This window comes from Hoplias malabaricus, chromosome 14, assembly GCF_029633855.1.
Source record: "Hoplias malabaricus isolate fHopMal1 chromosome 14, fHopMal1.hap1, whole genome shotgun sequence".
NCBI lineage: Eukaryota > Metazoa > Chordata > Actinopteri > Characiformes > Erythrinidae > Hoplias > Hoplias malabaricus.
Window position 1 is genome coordinate 25,176,525 of NC_089813.1, and position 12,816 is coordinate 25,189,340.

Genomic DNA, 12,816 nt, shown 5'->3' on the forward strand with positions numbered 1-12,816 from the left:
ATACAGCTCAGAACTCTTCTTCAGCTGAGCCTTTTATTTCGTTCACAGATCAGCAAGAGGATGATGTATATTTCTGTCAAGTAAACAGTGACATGCACTGCATGTTTCACACTTGCTTTCTCAAGATGGAGCACATAAGCCTGGCAACAACTGTAACGCATTTCAACTCACGTCTTGTTGGTCATGTGCCTAGAAAGACGCTCCTCGCAAGGAAACTTTTGCAGCGCACTTTTCGTCATGTTGTCAGAAGTTAAACAAACACACAGCCGACAGGCACTTACAGTGCTTTCATAATTGTGGGGACAAAGGTTTTGATCGCTCGCCCGAACAGGGACTTGAACCCTGGACCCTCAGATTAAAAGTCTGATGCTCTACCGACTGAGCTATCCGGGCTCTGCTCGAGGTCCTCTGGTAGACGACCGAGTGTCAATTTCTTTGCCAACTTGGCGTCAACGGGACTCGCACCGGCAGTACGTTCTGAACATTTTGCTCGTGATGAGGACTTCGTCGCTGTGAATTCAGTTCTGAAAACCAAAGGATGGGGAGCCATCCTCAAGACCTCGTGGCGCAACGGTAGCGCGTCTGACTCCAGATCAGAAGGTTGCGTGTTCAAATCACGTCGGGGTCAAGCGTGTGGCTCATGTGGGTTTGGCTCCCCTTCCTGTGGCCTTGCCTTTCTCTCTTTTTACTATCAACTCCAGCTCTTGAGGACTTCTGCCCGTGTTCATCATACAGCTCAGAACTCTTCTTCAGCTGAGCCTTTTATTTCGTTCACAGATCAGCAAGAGGATGATGTATATTTCTGTCAAGTAAACAGTGACATGCACTGCATGTTTCACACTTGCTTTCTCAAGATGGAGCACGTAAGCCTGGCAACAACTGTAACGCATTTCAACTCACGTCTTGTTGGTCATGTGCCTAGAAAGACGCTCCTCGCAAGGAAACTTTTGCAGCGCACTTTTCGTCATGTTGTCAGAAGTTAAACAAACACACAGCCGACAGGCACTTACAGTGCTTTCATAATTGTGGGGACAAAGGTTTTGATCGCTCGCCCAAACAGGGACTTGAACATTGGATCCTCAGATTAAAAGTCTGACGCTCTACCGGCTGAGCTATCCGGGCTCTGCTCAAGGTCCTCTGGTAGACGACCGAGGGTCAATTTCCTTGCCAACTTGGCGTCAATGGGACTCGCACTGGCAGTACGTTTTGAACATTTTGCTCGTGATGAGGACTTCATCGCTGTGAGTTCAGTTCTGAAAAACAAAGGATGGGGAGCCATCCTCAAGACCTCGTGGCGCAACGGTAGCGCGTCTGACTCCAGATCAGAAGGTTGCGTGTTCAAATCACGTCGGGGTCAAGCGTTTGGCTCATGTGGGTTTGGCTCCCCTTCCTGTGGCCTTGCCTTTCTCTCTTTTTACTATCAACTCCAGCTCTTGAGGACTTCTGCCCGTGTTCATCATACAGCTCAGAACTCTTCTTCAGCTGAGCCTTTTATTTCGTTCACAGATCAGCAAGAGGATGATGTATATTTCTGTCAAGTAAACAGTGACATGCACTGCATGTTTCACACTTGCTTTCTCAAGATGGAGCACATAAGCCTGGCAACAACTGTAACGCATTTCAACTCACGTCTTGTTGGTCATGTGCCTAGAAAGACGCTCCTCGCAAGGAAACTTTTGCAGCGCACTTTTCGTCATGTTGTCAGAAGTTAAACAAACACACAGCCGACAGGCACTTACAGTGCTTTCATAATTGTGGGGACAAAGGTTTTGATCGCTCGCCCGAACAGGGACTTGAACCCTGGACCCTCAGATTAAAAGTCTGATGCTCTACCGACTGAGCTATCCGGGCTCTGCTCGAGGTCCTCTGGTAGACGACCGAGTGTCAATTTCTTTGCCAACTTGGCGTCAACGGGACTCGCACCGGCAGTACGTTCTGAACATTTTGCTCGTGATGAGGACTTCGTCGCTGTGAATTCAGTTCTGAAAACCAAAGGATGGGGAGCCATCCTCAAGACCTCGTGGCGCAACGGTAGCGCGTCTGACTCCAGATCAGAAGGTTGCGTGTTCAAATCACGTCGGGGTCAAGCGTGTGGCTCATGTGGGTTTGGCTCCCCTTCCTGTGGCCTTGCCTTTCTCTCTTTTTACTATCAACTCCAGCTCTTGAGGACTTCTGCCCGTGTTCATCATACAGCTCAGAACTCTTCTTCAGCTGAGCCTTTTATTTCGTTCACAGATCAGCAAGAGGATGATGTATATTTCTGTCAAGTAAACAGTGACATGCACTGCATGTTTCACACTTGCTTTCTCAAGATGGAGCACGTAAGCCTGGCAACAACTGTAACGCATTTCAACTCACGTCTTGTTGGTCATGTGCCTAGAAAGACGCTCCTCGCAAGGAAACTTTTGCAGCGCACTTTTCGTCATGTTGTCAGAAGTTAAACAAACACACAGCCGACAGGCACTTACAGTGCTTTCATAATTGTGGGGACAAAGGTTTTGATCGCTCGCCCGAACAGGGACTTGAACATTGGATCCTCAGATTAAAAGTCTGACACTCTACCGACTGAGCTATCCGGGCTCTGCTCAAGGTCCTCTGGTAGACGACCGAGGGTCAATTTCCTTGCCAACTTGGCGTCAATGGGACTCGCACCGGCAGTACGTTTTGAACATTTTGCTCGTGATGAGGACTTCATCGCTGTGAATTCAGTTCTGAAAAACAAAGGATGGGGAGCCATCCTCAAGACCTTGTGGCGCAACGGTAGCGCGTCTGACTCCAGGTCAGAAGGTTGCGTGTTCAAATCACGTCGGGGTCAAGCGTTTGGCTCATGTGGGTTTGGCTCCCCTTCCTGTGGCCTTGCCTTTCTCTCTTTTTACTATCAACTCCAGCTCTTGAGGACTTCTGCCCGTGTTCATCATACAGCTCAGAACTCTTCTTCAGCTGAGCCTTTTATTTCGTTCACAGATCAGCAAGAGGATGATGTATATTTCTGTCAAGTAAACAGTGACATGCACTGCATGTTTCACACTTGCTTTCTCAAGATGGAGCACGTAAGCCTGGCAACAACTGTAACGCATTTCAACTCACGTCTTGTTGGTCATGTGCCTAGAAAGACGCTCCTCGCAAGGAAACTTTTGCAGCGCACTTTTCGTCATGTTGTCAGAACTTAAACAAACACACAGCCGACAGGCACTTACAGTGCTTTCATAATTGTGGGGACAAAGGTTTTGATCGCTCGCCCGAACAGGGACTTGAACATTGGATCCTCAGATTAAAAGTCTGACGCTCTACCGACTGAGCTATCCGGGCTCTGCTCAAGGTCCTCTGGTAGACGACCGAGGGTCAATTTCCTTGCCAACTTGGCGTCAATGGGACTCGCACCGGCAGTACGTTTTGAACATTTTGCTCGTGATGAGGACTTCATCGCTGTGAATTCAGTTCTGAAAAACAAAGGATGGGGAGCCATCCTCAAGACCTCGTGGCGCAACGGTAGCGCGTCTGACTCCAGATCAGAAGGTTGCGTGTTCAAATCACGTCGGGGTCAAGCGTTTGGCTCATGTGGGTTTGGCTCCCCTTCCTGTGGCCTTGCCTTTCTCTCTTTTTACTATCAACTCCAGCTCTTGAGGACTTCTGCCCGTGTTCATCATACAGCTCAGAACTCTTCTTCAGCTGAGCCTTTTATTTCGTTCACAGATCAGCAAGAGGATGATGTATATTTCTGTCAAGTAAACAGTGACATGCACTGCATGTTTCACACTTGCTTTCTCAAGATGGAGCACATAAGCCTGGCAACAACTGTAACGCATTTCAACTCACGTCTTGTTGGTCATGTGCCTAGAAAGACGCTCCTCGCAAGGAAACTTTTGCAGCGCACTTTTCGTCATGTTGTCAGAAGTTAAACAAACACACAGCCGAAAGGCACTTACAGTGCTTTCATAATTGTGGGGACAAAGGTTTTGATCGCTCGCCCGAACAGGGACTTGAACCCTGGACCCTCAGATTAAAAGTCTGATGCTCTACCGACTGAGCTATCCGGGCTCTGCTCGAGGTCCTCTGGTAGACGACCGAGTGTCAATTTCTTTGCCAACTTTTTACTATCAACTCCAGCTCTTGAGGACTTCTGCCCGTGTTCATCATACAGCTCAGAACTCTTCTTCAGCTGAGCCTTTTATTTCGTTCACAGATCAGCAAGAGGATGATGTATATTTCTGTCAAGTAAACAGTGACATGCACTGCATGTTTCACACTTGCTTTCTCAAGATGGAGCACATAAGCCTGGCAACAACTGTAACGCATTTCAACTCACGTCTTGTTGGTCATGTGCCTAGAAAGACGCTCCTCGCAAGGAAACTTTTGCAGCGCACTTTTCGTCATGTTGTCAGAAGTTAAACAAACACACAGCCGACAGGCACTTACAGTGCTTTCATAATTGTGGGGACAAAGGTTTTGATCGCTCGCCCGAACAGGGACTTGAACCCTGGACCCTCAGATTAAAAGTCTGATGCTCTACCGACTGAGCTATCCGGGCTCTGCTCGAGGTCCTCTGGTAGACGACCGAGTGTCAATTTCTTTGCCAACTTGGCGTCAACGGGACTCGCACCGGCAGTACGTTCTGAACATTTTGCTCGTGATGAGGACTTCGTCGCTGTGAATTCAGTTCTGAAAACCAAAGGATGGGGAGCCATCCTCAAGACCTCGTGGCGCAACGGTAGCGCGTCTGACTCCAGATCAGAAGGTTGCGTGTTCAAATCACGTCGGGGTCAAGCGTGTGGCTCATGTGGGTTTGGCTCCCCTTCCTGTGGCCTTGCCTTTCTCTCTTTTTACTATCAACTCCAGCTCTTGAGGACTTCTGCCCGTGTTCATCATACAGCTCAGAACTCTTCTTCAGCTGAGCCTTTTATTTCGTTCACAGATCAGCAAGAGGATGATGTATATTTCTGTCAAGTAAACAGTGACATGCACTGCATGTTTCACACTTGCTTTCTCAAGATGGAGCACGTAAGCCTGGCAACAACTGTAACGCATTTCAACTCACGTCTTGTTGGTCATGTGCCTAGAAAAACGCTCCTCGCAAGGAAACTTTTGCAGCGCACTTTTCGTCATGTTGTCAGAAGTTAAACAAACACACAGCCGACAGGCACTTACAGTGCTTTCATAATTGTGGGGACAAAGGTTTTGATCGCTCGCCCGAACAGGGACTTGAACATTGGATCCTCAGATTAAAAGTCTGACGCTCTACCGACTGAGCTATCCGGGCTCTGCTCAAGGTCCTCTGGTAGACGACCGAGGGTCAATTTCCTTGCCAACTTGGCGTCAATGGGACTCGCACCGGCAGTACGTTTTGAACATTTTGCTCGTGATGAGGACTTCATCGCTGTGAATTCAGTTCTGAAAAACAAAGGATGGGGAGCCATCCTCAAGACCTCGTGGCGCAACGGTAGCGCGTCTGACTCCAGGTCAGAAGGTTGCGTGTTCAAATCACGTCGGGGTCAAGCGTTTGGCTCATGTGGGTTTGGCTCCCCTTCCTGTGGCCTTGCCTTTCTCTCTTTTTACTATCAACTCCAGCTCTTGAGGACTTCTGCCCGTGTTCATCATACAGCTCAGAACTCTTCTTCAGCTGAGCCTTTTATTTCGTTCACAGATCAGCAAGAGGATGATGTATATTTCTGTCAAGTAAACAGTGACATGCACTGCATGTTTCACACTTGCTTTCTCAAGATGGAGCACGTAAGCCTGGCAACAACTGTAACGCATTTCAACTCACGTCTTGTTGGTCATGTGCCTAGAAAGACGCTCCTCGCAAGGAAACTTTTGCAGCGCACTTTTCGTCATGTTGTCAGAAGTTAAACAAACACACAGCCGACAGGCACTTACAGTGCTTTCATAATTGTGGGGACAAAGGTTTTGATCGCTCGCCCGAACAGGGACTTGAACATTGGATCCTCAGATTAAAAGTCTGACGCTCTACCGACTGAGCTATCCGGGCTCTGCTCAAGGTCCTCTGGTAGACGACCGAGGGTCAATTTCCTTGCCAACTTGGCGTCAATGGGACTCGCACCGGCAGTACGTTTTGAACATTTTGCTCGTGATGAGGACTTCATCGCTGTGAATTCAGTTCTGAAAAACAAAGGATGGGGAGCCATCCTCAAGACCTCGTGGCGCAACGGTAGCGCGTCTGACTCCAGATCAGAAGGTTGCGTGTTCAAATCACGTCGGGGTCAAGCGTTTGGCTCATGTGGGTTTGGCTCCCCTTCCTGTGGCCTTGCCTTTCTCTCTTTTTACTATCAACTCCAGCTCTTGAGGACTTCTGCCCGTGTTCATCATACAGCTCAGAACTCTTCTTCAGCTGAGCCTTTTATTTCGTTCACAGATCAGCAAGAGGATGATGTATATTTCTGTCAAGTAAACAGTGACATGCACTGCATGTTTCACACTTGCTTTCTCAAGATGGAGCACATAAGCCTGGCAACAACTGTAACGCATTTCAACTCACGTCTTGTTGGTCATGTGCCTAGAAAGACGCTCCTCGCAAGGAAACTTTTGCAGCGCACTTTTCGTCATGTTGTCAGAAGTTAAACAAACACACAGCCGAAAGGCACTTACAGTGCTTTCATAATTGTGGGGACAAAGGTTTTGATCGCTCGCCCGAACAGGGACTTGAACCCTGGACCCTCAGATTAAAAGTCTGATGCTCTACCGACTGAGCTATCCGGGCTCTGCTCGAAGTCCTCTGGTAGACGACCGAGTGTCAATTTCTTTGCCAACTTTTTACTATCAACTCCAGCTCTTGAGGACTTCTGCCCGTGTTCATCATACAGCTCAGAACTCTTCTTCAGCTGAGCCTTTTATTTCGTTCACAGATCAGCAAGAGGATGATGTATATTTCTGTCAAGTAAACAGTGACATGCACTGCATGTTTCACACTTGCTTTCTCAAGATGGAGCACATAAGCCTGGCAACAACTGTAACGCATTTCAACTCACGTCTTGTTGGTCATGTGCCTAGAAAGACGCTCCTCGCAAGGAAACTTTTGCAGCGCACTTTTCGTCATGTTGTCAGAAGTTAAACAAACACACAGCCGACAGGCACTTACAGTGCTTTCATAATTGTGGGGACAAAGGTTTTGATCGCTCGCCCGAACAGGGACTTGAACCCTGGACCCTCAGATTAAAAGTCTGATGCTCTACCGACTGAGCTATCCGGGCTCTGCTCAAGTTCCTCTGGTAGACGACCGAGTGTCAATTTCTTTGCCAACTTGGCGTCAACGGGACTCGCACCGGCAGTACGTTCTGAACATTTTGCTCGTGATGAGGACTTCGTCGCTGTGAATTCAGTTCTGAAAACCAAAGGATGGGGAGCCATCCTCAAGACCTCGTGGCGCAACGGTAGCGCGTCTGACTCCAGATCAGAAGGTTGCGTGTTCAAATCACGTCGGGGTCAAGCGTGTGGCTCATGTGGGTTTGGCTCCCCTTCCTGTGGCCTTGCCTTTCTCTCTTTTTACTATCAACTCCAGCTCTTGAGGACTTCTGCCCGTGTTCATCATACAGCTCAGAACTCTTCTTCAGCTGAGCCTTTTATTTCGTTCACAGATCAGCAAGAGGATGATGTATATTTCTGTCAAGTAAACAGTGACATGCACTGCATGTTTCACACTTGCTTTCTCAAGATGGAGCACGTAAGCCTGGCAACAACTGTAACGCATTTCAACTCACGTCTTGTTGGTCATGTGCCTAGAAAGACGCTCCTCGCAAGGAAACTTTTGCAGCGCACTTTTCGTCATGTTGTCAGAAGTTAAACAAACACACAGCCGACAGGCACTTACAGTGCTTTCATAATTGTGGGGACAAAGGTTTTGATCGCTCGCCCGAACAGGGACTTGAACATTGGATCCTCAGATTAAAAGTCTGACGCTCTACCGACTGAGCTATCCGGGCTCTGCTCAAGGTCCTCTGGTAGACGACCGAGGGTCAATTTCCTTGCCAACTTGGCGTCAATGGGACTCGCACTGGCAGTACGTTTTGAACATTTTGCTCGTGATGAGGACTTCATCGCTGTGAATTCAGTTCTGAAAACCAAAGGATGGGGAGCCATCCTCAAGACCTCGTGGCGCAACGGTAGCGCGTCTGACTCCAGATCAGAAGGTTGCGTGTTCAAATCACGTTGGGGTCAAGCGTTTGGCTCATGTGGTTTTGGCTCCCCTTCCTGTGGCCTTGCCTTTCTCTCTTTTTACTATCAACTCCAGCTCTTGAGGACTTCTGCCCGTGTTCATCATACAGCTCAGAACTCTTCTTCAGCTGAGCCTTTTATTTCGTTCACAGATCAGCAAGAGGATGATGTATATTTCTGTCAAGTAAACAGTGACATGCACTGCATGTTTCACACTTGCTTTCTCAAGATGGAGCACGTAAGCCTGGCAACAACTGTAACGCATTTCAACTCACGTCTTGTTGGTCATGTGCCTAGAAAGACGCTCCTCGCAAGGAAACTTTTGCAGCGCACTTTTCGTCATGTTGTCAGAAGTTAAACAAACACACAGCCGACAGGCACTTACAGTGCTTTCATAATTGTGGGGACAAAGGTTTTGATCGCTCGCCCGAACAGGGACTTGAACCCTGGACCCTCAGATTAAAAGTCTGATGCTCTACCGACTGAGCTATCCGGGCTCTGCTCGAGGTCCTCTGGTAGACGACCGAGTGTCAATTTCTTTGCCAACTTGGCGTCAACGGGACTCGCACCGGCAGTACGTTCTGAACATTTTGCTCGTGATGAGGACTTCGTCGCTGTGAATTCAGTTCTGAAAACCAAAGGATGGGGAGCCATCCTCAAGACCTCGTGGCGCAACGGTAGCGCGTCTGACTCCAGATCAGAAGGTTGCGTGTTCAAATCACGTCGGGGTCAAGCGTGTGGCTCATGTGGGTTTGGCTCCCCTTCCTGTGGCCTTGCCTTTCTCTCTTTTTACTATCAACTCCAGCTCTTGAGGACTTCTGCCCGTGTTCATCATACAGCTCAGAACTCTTCTTCAGCTGAGCCTTTTATTTCGTTCACAGATCAGCAAGAGGATGATGTATATTTCTGTCAAGTAAACAGTGACATGCACTGCATGTTTCACACTTGCTTTCTCAAGATGGAGCACGTAAGCCTGGCAACAACTGTAACGCATTTCAACTCACGTCTTGTTGGTCATGTGCCTAGAAAGACGCTCCTCGCAAGGAAACTTTTGCAGCGCACTTTTCGTCATGTTGTCAGAACTTAAACAAACACACAGCCGACAGGCACTTACAGTGCTTTCATAATTGTGGGGACAAAGGTTTTGATCGCTCGCCCGAACAGGGACTTGAACCCTGGACCCTCAGATTAAAAGTCTGATGCTCTACCGACTGAGCTATCCGGGCTCTGCTCAAGGTCCTCTGGTAGACGACCGAGTGTCAATTTCCTTGCCAACTTGGCGTCAACGGGACTCGCACCGGCAGTACGTTCTGAACATTTTGCTCGTGATGAGGACTTCGTCGCTGTGAATTCAGTTCTGAAAACCAAAGGATGGGGAGCCATTCGCAAGACCTCGTGGCGCAACGGTAGCGCGTCTGACTCCAGATCAGAAGGTTGCGTGTTCAAATCACGTCGGGGTCAAGCGTTTGGCTCATGTGGGTTTGGCTCCCCTTCCTGTGCCCTTGCCTTTCTCTCTTTTTACTATCAACTCCAGCTCTTGAGGACTTCTGCCCGTGTTCATCATACAGCTCAGAACTCTTCTTCAGCTGAGCCTTTTATTTCGTTCACAGATCAGCAAGAGGATGATGTATATTTCTGTCAAGTAAACAGTGACATGCACTGCATGTTTCACACTTGCTTTCTCAAGATGGAGCACATAAGCCTGGCAACAACTGTAACGCATTTCAACTCACGTCTTGTTGGTCATGTGCCTAGAAAGACGCTCCTCGCAAGGAAACTTTTGCAGCGCACTTTTCGTCATGTTGTCAGAAGTTAAACAAACACACAGCCGACAGGCACTTACAGTGCTTTCATAATTGTGGGGACAAAGGTTTTGATCGCTCGCCCGAACAGGGACTTGAACCCTGGACCCTCAGATTAAAAGTCTGATGCTCTACCGACTGAGCTATCCGGGCTCTGCTCAAGGTCCTCTGGTAGACGACCGAGTGTCAATTTCCTTGCCAACTTGGCGTCAACGGGACTCGCACCGGCAGTACGTTCTGAACATTTTGCTCGTGTTGAGGACTTCGTCGCTGTGAATTCAGTTCTGAAAACCAAAGGATGGGGAGCCATTCTCAAGACCTCGTGGCGCAACGGTAGCGCGTCTGACTCCAGATCGGAAGGTTGCGTGTTCAAATCACGTCGGGGTCAAGCGTTTGGCTCATGTGGGTTTGGCTCCCCTTCCTGTGGCCTTGCCTTTCTCTCTTTTTACTATCAACTCCAGCTCTTGAGGACTTCTGCCCGTGTTCATCATACAGCTCAGAACTCTTCTTCAGCTGAGCCTTTTATTTCGTTCACAGATCAGCAAGAGGATGATGTATATTTCTGTCAAGTAAACAGTGACATGCACTGCATGTTTCACACTTGCTTTCTCAAGATGGAGCACATAAGCCTGGCAACAACTGTAACGCATTTCAACTCACGTCTTGTTGGTCATGTGCCTAGAAAGACGCTCCTCGCAAGGAAACTTTTGCAGCGCACTTTTCGTCATGTTGTCAGAACTTAAACAAACACACAGCCGACAGGCACTTACAGTGCTTTCATAATTGTGGGGACAAAGGTTTTGATCGCTCGCCCGAACAGGGACTTGAACCCTGGACCCTCAGATTAAAAGTCTGATGCTCTACCGACTGAGCTATCCGGGCTCTGCTCAAGGTCCTCTGGTAGACGACCGAGTGTCAATTTCCTTGCCAACTTGGCGTCAACGGGACTCGCACCGGCAGTACGTTCTGAACATTTTGCTCGTGATGAGGACTTCGTCGCTGTGAATTCAGTTCTGAAAACCAAAGGATGGGGAGACATCCTCAAGACCTCGTGGCGCAACGGTAGCGCGTCTGACTCCAGATCAGAAGGTTGCGTGTTCAAATCACGTCGGGGTCAAGCGTTTGGCTCATGTGGGTTTGGCTCCCCTTCCTTGCCTTTCTCTCTTTTTACTATCAACTCCAGCTCTTGAGGACTTCTGCCCGTGTTCATCATACAGCTCAGAACTCTTCTTCAGCTGAGCCTTTTATTTCGTTCACAGATCAGCAAGAGGATGATGTATATTTCTGTCAAGTAAACAGTGACATGCACTGCATGTTTCACACTTGCTTTCTCAAGATGGAGCACATAAGCCTGTCAACAACTGTAACGCATTTCAACTCACGTCTTGTTGGTCATGTGCCTAGAAAGACGCTCCTCGCAAGGAAACTTTTGCAGCGCACTTTTCGTCATGTTGTCAGAACTTAAACAAACACACAGCCGACAGGCACTTACAGTGCTTTCATAATTGTGGGGACAAAGGTTTTGATCGCTCGCCCGAACAGGGACTTGAACCCTGGACCCTCAGATTAAAAGTCTGATGCTCTACCGACTGAGCTATCCGGGCTCTGCTCAAGGTCCTCTGGTAGACGACCGAGTGTCAATTTCCTTGCCAACTTGGCGTCAACGGGACTCGCACCGGCAGTACGTTCTGAACATTTTGCTCGTGATGAGGACTTCGTCGCTGTGAATTCAGTTCTGAAAACCAAAGGATGGGGAGCCATCCTCAAGACCTCGTGGCGCAACGGTAGCGCGTCTGACTCCAGATCAGAAGGTTGCGTGTTCAAATCATGTCGGGGTCAAGCGTTTGGCTCATGTGGGTTTGGCTCCCCTTCCTGTGGCCTTGCCTTTCTCTCTTTTTACTATCAACTCCAGCTCTTGAGGACTTCTGCCCGTGTTCATCATACAGCTCAGAACTCTTCTTCAGCTGAGCCTTTTATTTCGTTCACAGATCAGCAAGAGGATGATGTATATTTCTGTCAAGTAAACAGTGACATGCACTGCATGTTTCACACTTGCTTTCTCAAGATGGAGCACATAAGCCTGGCAACAACTGTAACGCATTTCAACTCACGTCTTGTTGGTCATGTGCCTAGAAAGACGCTCCTCGCAAGGAAACTTTTGCAGCGCACTTTTCGTCATGTTGTCAGAAGTTAAACAAACACACAGCCGACAGGCACTTACAGTGCTTTCATAATTGTGGGGACAAAGGTTTTGATCGCTCGCCCGAACAGGGACTTGAACCCTGGACCCTCAGATTAAAAGTCTGATGCTCTACCGACTGAGCTATCCGGGCTCTGCTCAAGGTCCTCTGGTAGACGACCGAGTGTCAATTTCCTTGCCAACTTGGCGTCAACGGGACTCGCACCGGCAGTACGTTCTGAACATTTTGCTCGTGATGAGGACTTCGTCGCTGTGAATTCAGTTCTGAAAACCAAAGGATGGGGAGACATCCTCAAGACCTCGTGGCGCAACGGTAGCGCGTCTGACTCCAGATCAGAAGGTTGCGTGTTCAAATCACGTCGGGGTCAAGCGTTTGGCTCATGTGGGTTTGGCTCCCCTTCCTGTGGCCTTGCCTTTCTCTCTTTTTACTATCAACTCCAGCTCTTGAGGACTTCTGCCCGTGTTCATCATACAGCTCAGAACTCTTCTTCAGCTGAGCCTTTTATTTCGTTCACAGATCAGCAAGAGGATGATGTATATTTCTGTCAAGTAAACAGTGACATGCACTGCATGTTTCACACTTGCTTTCTCAAGATGGAGCACATAAGCCTGTCAACAACTGTAACGCATTTCAACTCACGTCTTGTT

The 12,816-nt window shown here is 48.5% G+C and overlaps 27 non-coding genes across 27 annotated transcripts; 15 read left to right on the forward strand and 12 right to left on the reverse strand.

Moving 5' to 3' along the window:
- Positions 1–320: 320 nt before the first annotated feature.
- Positions 321–393, reverse strand: trnak-uuu (transfer RNA lysine (anticodon UUU)). Its single transcript has one exon. It is a non-coding gene; the product is annotated as a tRNA-Lys (tRNA).
- Positions 394–556: 163 nt separating this feature from the next.
- On the forward strand, positions 557–628 carry trnaw-cca (transfer RNA tryptophan (anticodon CCA)). Its single transcript has one exon. It is a non-coding gene; the product is annotated as a tRNA-Trp (tRNA).
- Positions 629–1,285: 657 nt separating this feature from the next.
- On the forward strand, positions 1,286–1,357 carry trnaw-cca (transfer RNA tryptophan (anticodon CCA)). The gene has a single exon. It is a non-coding gene; the product is annotated as a tRNA-Trp (tRNA).
- Positions 1,358–1,778: 421 nt separating this feature from the next.
- On the reverse strand, positions 1,779–1,851 carry trnak-uuu (transfer RNA lysine (anticodon UUU)). The gene has a single exon. It is a non-coding gene; the product is annotated as a tRNA-Lys (tRNA).
- Positions 1,852–2,014: 163 nt separating this feature from the next.
- On the forward strand, positions 2,015–2,086 carry trnaw-cca (transfer RNA tryptophan (anticodon CCA)). Its single transcript has one exon. It is a non-coding gene; the product is annotated as a tRNA-Trp (tRNA).
- A 1,386-nt stretch (positions 2,087–3,472) lies between these two features.
- Positions 3,473–3,544, forward strand: trnaw-cca (transfer RNA tryptophan (anticodon CCA)). The gene has a single exon. It is a non-coding gene; the product is annotated as a tRNA-Trp (tRNA).
- A 421-nt stretch (positions 3,545–3,965) lies between these two features.
- Positions 3,966–4,038, reverse strand: trnak-uuu (transfer RNA lysine (anticodon UUU)). Its single transcript has one exon. It is a non-coding gene; the product is annotated as a tRNA-Lys (tRNA).
- A 417-nt stretch (positions 4,039–4,455) lies between these two features.
- On the reverse strand, positions 4,456–4,528 carry trnak-uuu (transfer RNA lysine (anticodon UUU)). Its single transcript has one exon. It is a non-coding gene; the product is annotated as a tRNA-Lys (tRNA).
- A 163-nt stretch (positions 4,529–4,691) lies between these two features.
- On the forward strand, positions 4,692–4,763 carry trnaw-cca (transfer RNA tryptophan (anticodon CCA)). Its single transcript has one exon. It is a non-coding gene; the product is annotated as a tRNA-Trp (tRNA).
- A 657-nt stretch (positions 4,764–5,420) lies between these two features.
- Positions 5,421–5,492, forward strand: trnaw-cca (transfer RNA tryptophan (anticodon CCA)). Its single transcript has one exon. It is a non-coding gene; the product is annotated as a tRNA-Trp (tRNA).
- A 657-nt stretch (positions 5,493–6,149) lies between these two features.
- Positions 6,150–6,221, forward strand: trnaw-cca (transfer RNA tryptophan (anticodon CCA)). The gene has a single exon. It is a non-coding gene; the product is annotated as a tRNA-Trp (tRNA).
- A 421-nt stretch (positions 6,222–6,642) lies between these two features.
- On the reverse strand, positions 6,643–6,715 carry trnak-uuu (transfer RNA lysine (anticodon UUU)). The gene has a single exon. It is a non-coding gene; the product is annotated as a tRNA-Lys (tRNA).
- Positions 6,716–7,132: 417 nt separating this feature from the next.
- trnak-uuu (transfer RNA lysine (anticodon UUU)) lies at positions 7,133–7,205 on the reverse strand. The gene has a single exon. It is a non-coding gene; the product is annotated as a tRNA-Lys (tRNA).
- A 163-nt stretch (positions 7,206–7,368) lies between these two features.
- trnaw-cca (transfer RNA tryptophan (anticodon CCA)) lies at positions 7,369–7,440 on the forward strand. The gene has a single exon. It is a non-coding gene; the product is annotated as a tRNA-Trp (tRNA).
- A 657-nt stretch (positions 7,441–8,097) lies between these two features.
- On the forward strand, positions 8,098–8,169 carry trnaw-cca (transfer RNA tryptophan (anticodon CCA)). The gene has a single exon. It is a non-coding gene; the product is annotated as a tRNA-Trp (tRNA).
- A 421-nt stretch (positions 8,170–8,590) lies between these two features.
- Positions 8,591–8,663, reverse strand: trnak-uuu (transfer RNA lysine (anticodon UUU)). Its single transcript has one exon. It is a non-coding gene; the product is annotated as a tRNA-Lys (tRNA).
- A 163-nt stretch (positions 8,664–8,826) lies between these two features.
- Positions 8,827–8,898, forward strand: trnaw-cca (transfer RNA tryptophan (anticodon CCA)). Its single transcript has one exon. It is a non-coding gene; the product is annotated as a tRNA-Trp (tRNA).
- A 421-nt stretch (positions 8,899–9,319) lies between these two features.
- Positions 9,320–9,392, reverse strand: trnak-uuu (transfer RNA lysine (anticodon UUU)). Its single transcript has one exon. It is a non-coding gene; the product is annotated as a tRNA-Lys (tRNA).
- A 163-nt stretch (positions 9,393–9,555) lies between these two features.
- trnaw-cca (transfer RNA tryptophan (anticodon CCA)) lies at positions 9,556–9,627 on the forward strand. Its single transcript has one exon. It is a non-coding gene; the product is annotated as a tRNA-Trp (tRNA).
- Positions 9,628–10,048: 421 nt separating this feature from the next.
- On the reverse strand, positions 10,049–10,121 carry trnak-uuu (transfer RNA lysine (anticodon UUU)). Its single transcript has one exon. It is a non-coding gene; the product is annotated as a tRNA-Lys (tRNA).
- A 163-nt stretch (positions 10,122–10,284) lies between these two features.
- On the forward strand, positions 10,285–10,356 carry trnaw-cca (transfer RNA tryptophan (anticodon CCA)). The gene has a single exon. It is a non-coding gene; the product is annotated as a tRNA-Trp (tRNA).
- Positions 10,357–10,777: 421 nt separating this feature from the next.
- On the reverse strand, positions 10,778–10,850 carry trnak-uuu (transfer RNA lysine (anticodon UUU)). The gene has a single exon. It is a non-coding gene; the product is annotated as a tRNA-Lys (tRNA).
- A 163-nt stretch (positions 10,851–11,013) lies between these two features.
- On the forward strand, positions 11,014–11,085 carry trnaw-cca (transfer RNA tryptophan (anticodon CCA)). The gene has a single exon. It is a non-coding gene; the product is annotated as a tRNA-Trp (tRNA).
- Positions 11,086–11,499: 414 nt separating this feature from the next.
- trnak-uuu (transfer RNA lysine (anticodon UUU)) lies at positions 11,500–11,572 on the reverse strand. The gene has a single exon. It is a non-coding gene; the product is annotated as a tRNA-Lys (tRNA).
- Positions 11,573–11,735: 163 nt separating this feature from the next.
- On the forward strand, positions 11,736–11,807 carry trnaw-cca (transfer RNA tryptophan (anticodon CCA)). The gene has a single exon. It is a non-coding gene; the product is annotated as a tRNA-Trp (tRNA).
- A 421-nt stretch (positions 11,808–12,228) lies between these two features.
- On the reverse strand, positions 12,229–12,301 carry trnak-uuu (transfer RNA lysine (anticodon UUU)). The gene has a single exon. It is a non-coding gene; the product is annotated as a tRNA-Lys (tRNA).
- A 163-nt stretch (positions 12,302–12,464) lies between these two features.
- On the forward strand, positions 12,465–12,536 carry trnaw-cca (transfer RNA tryptophan (anticodon CCA)). The gene has a single exon. It is a non-coding gene; the product is annotated as a tRNA-Trp (tRNA).
- The last annotated feature ends 280 nt before the right edge of the window (positions 12,537–12,816 follow it).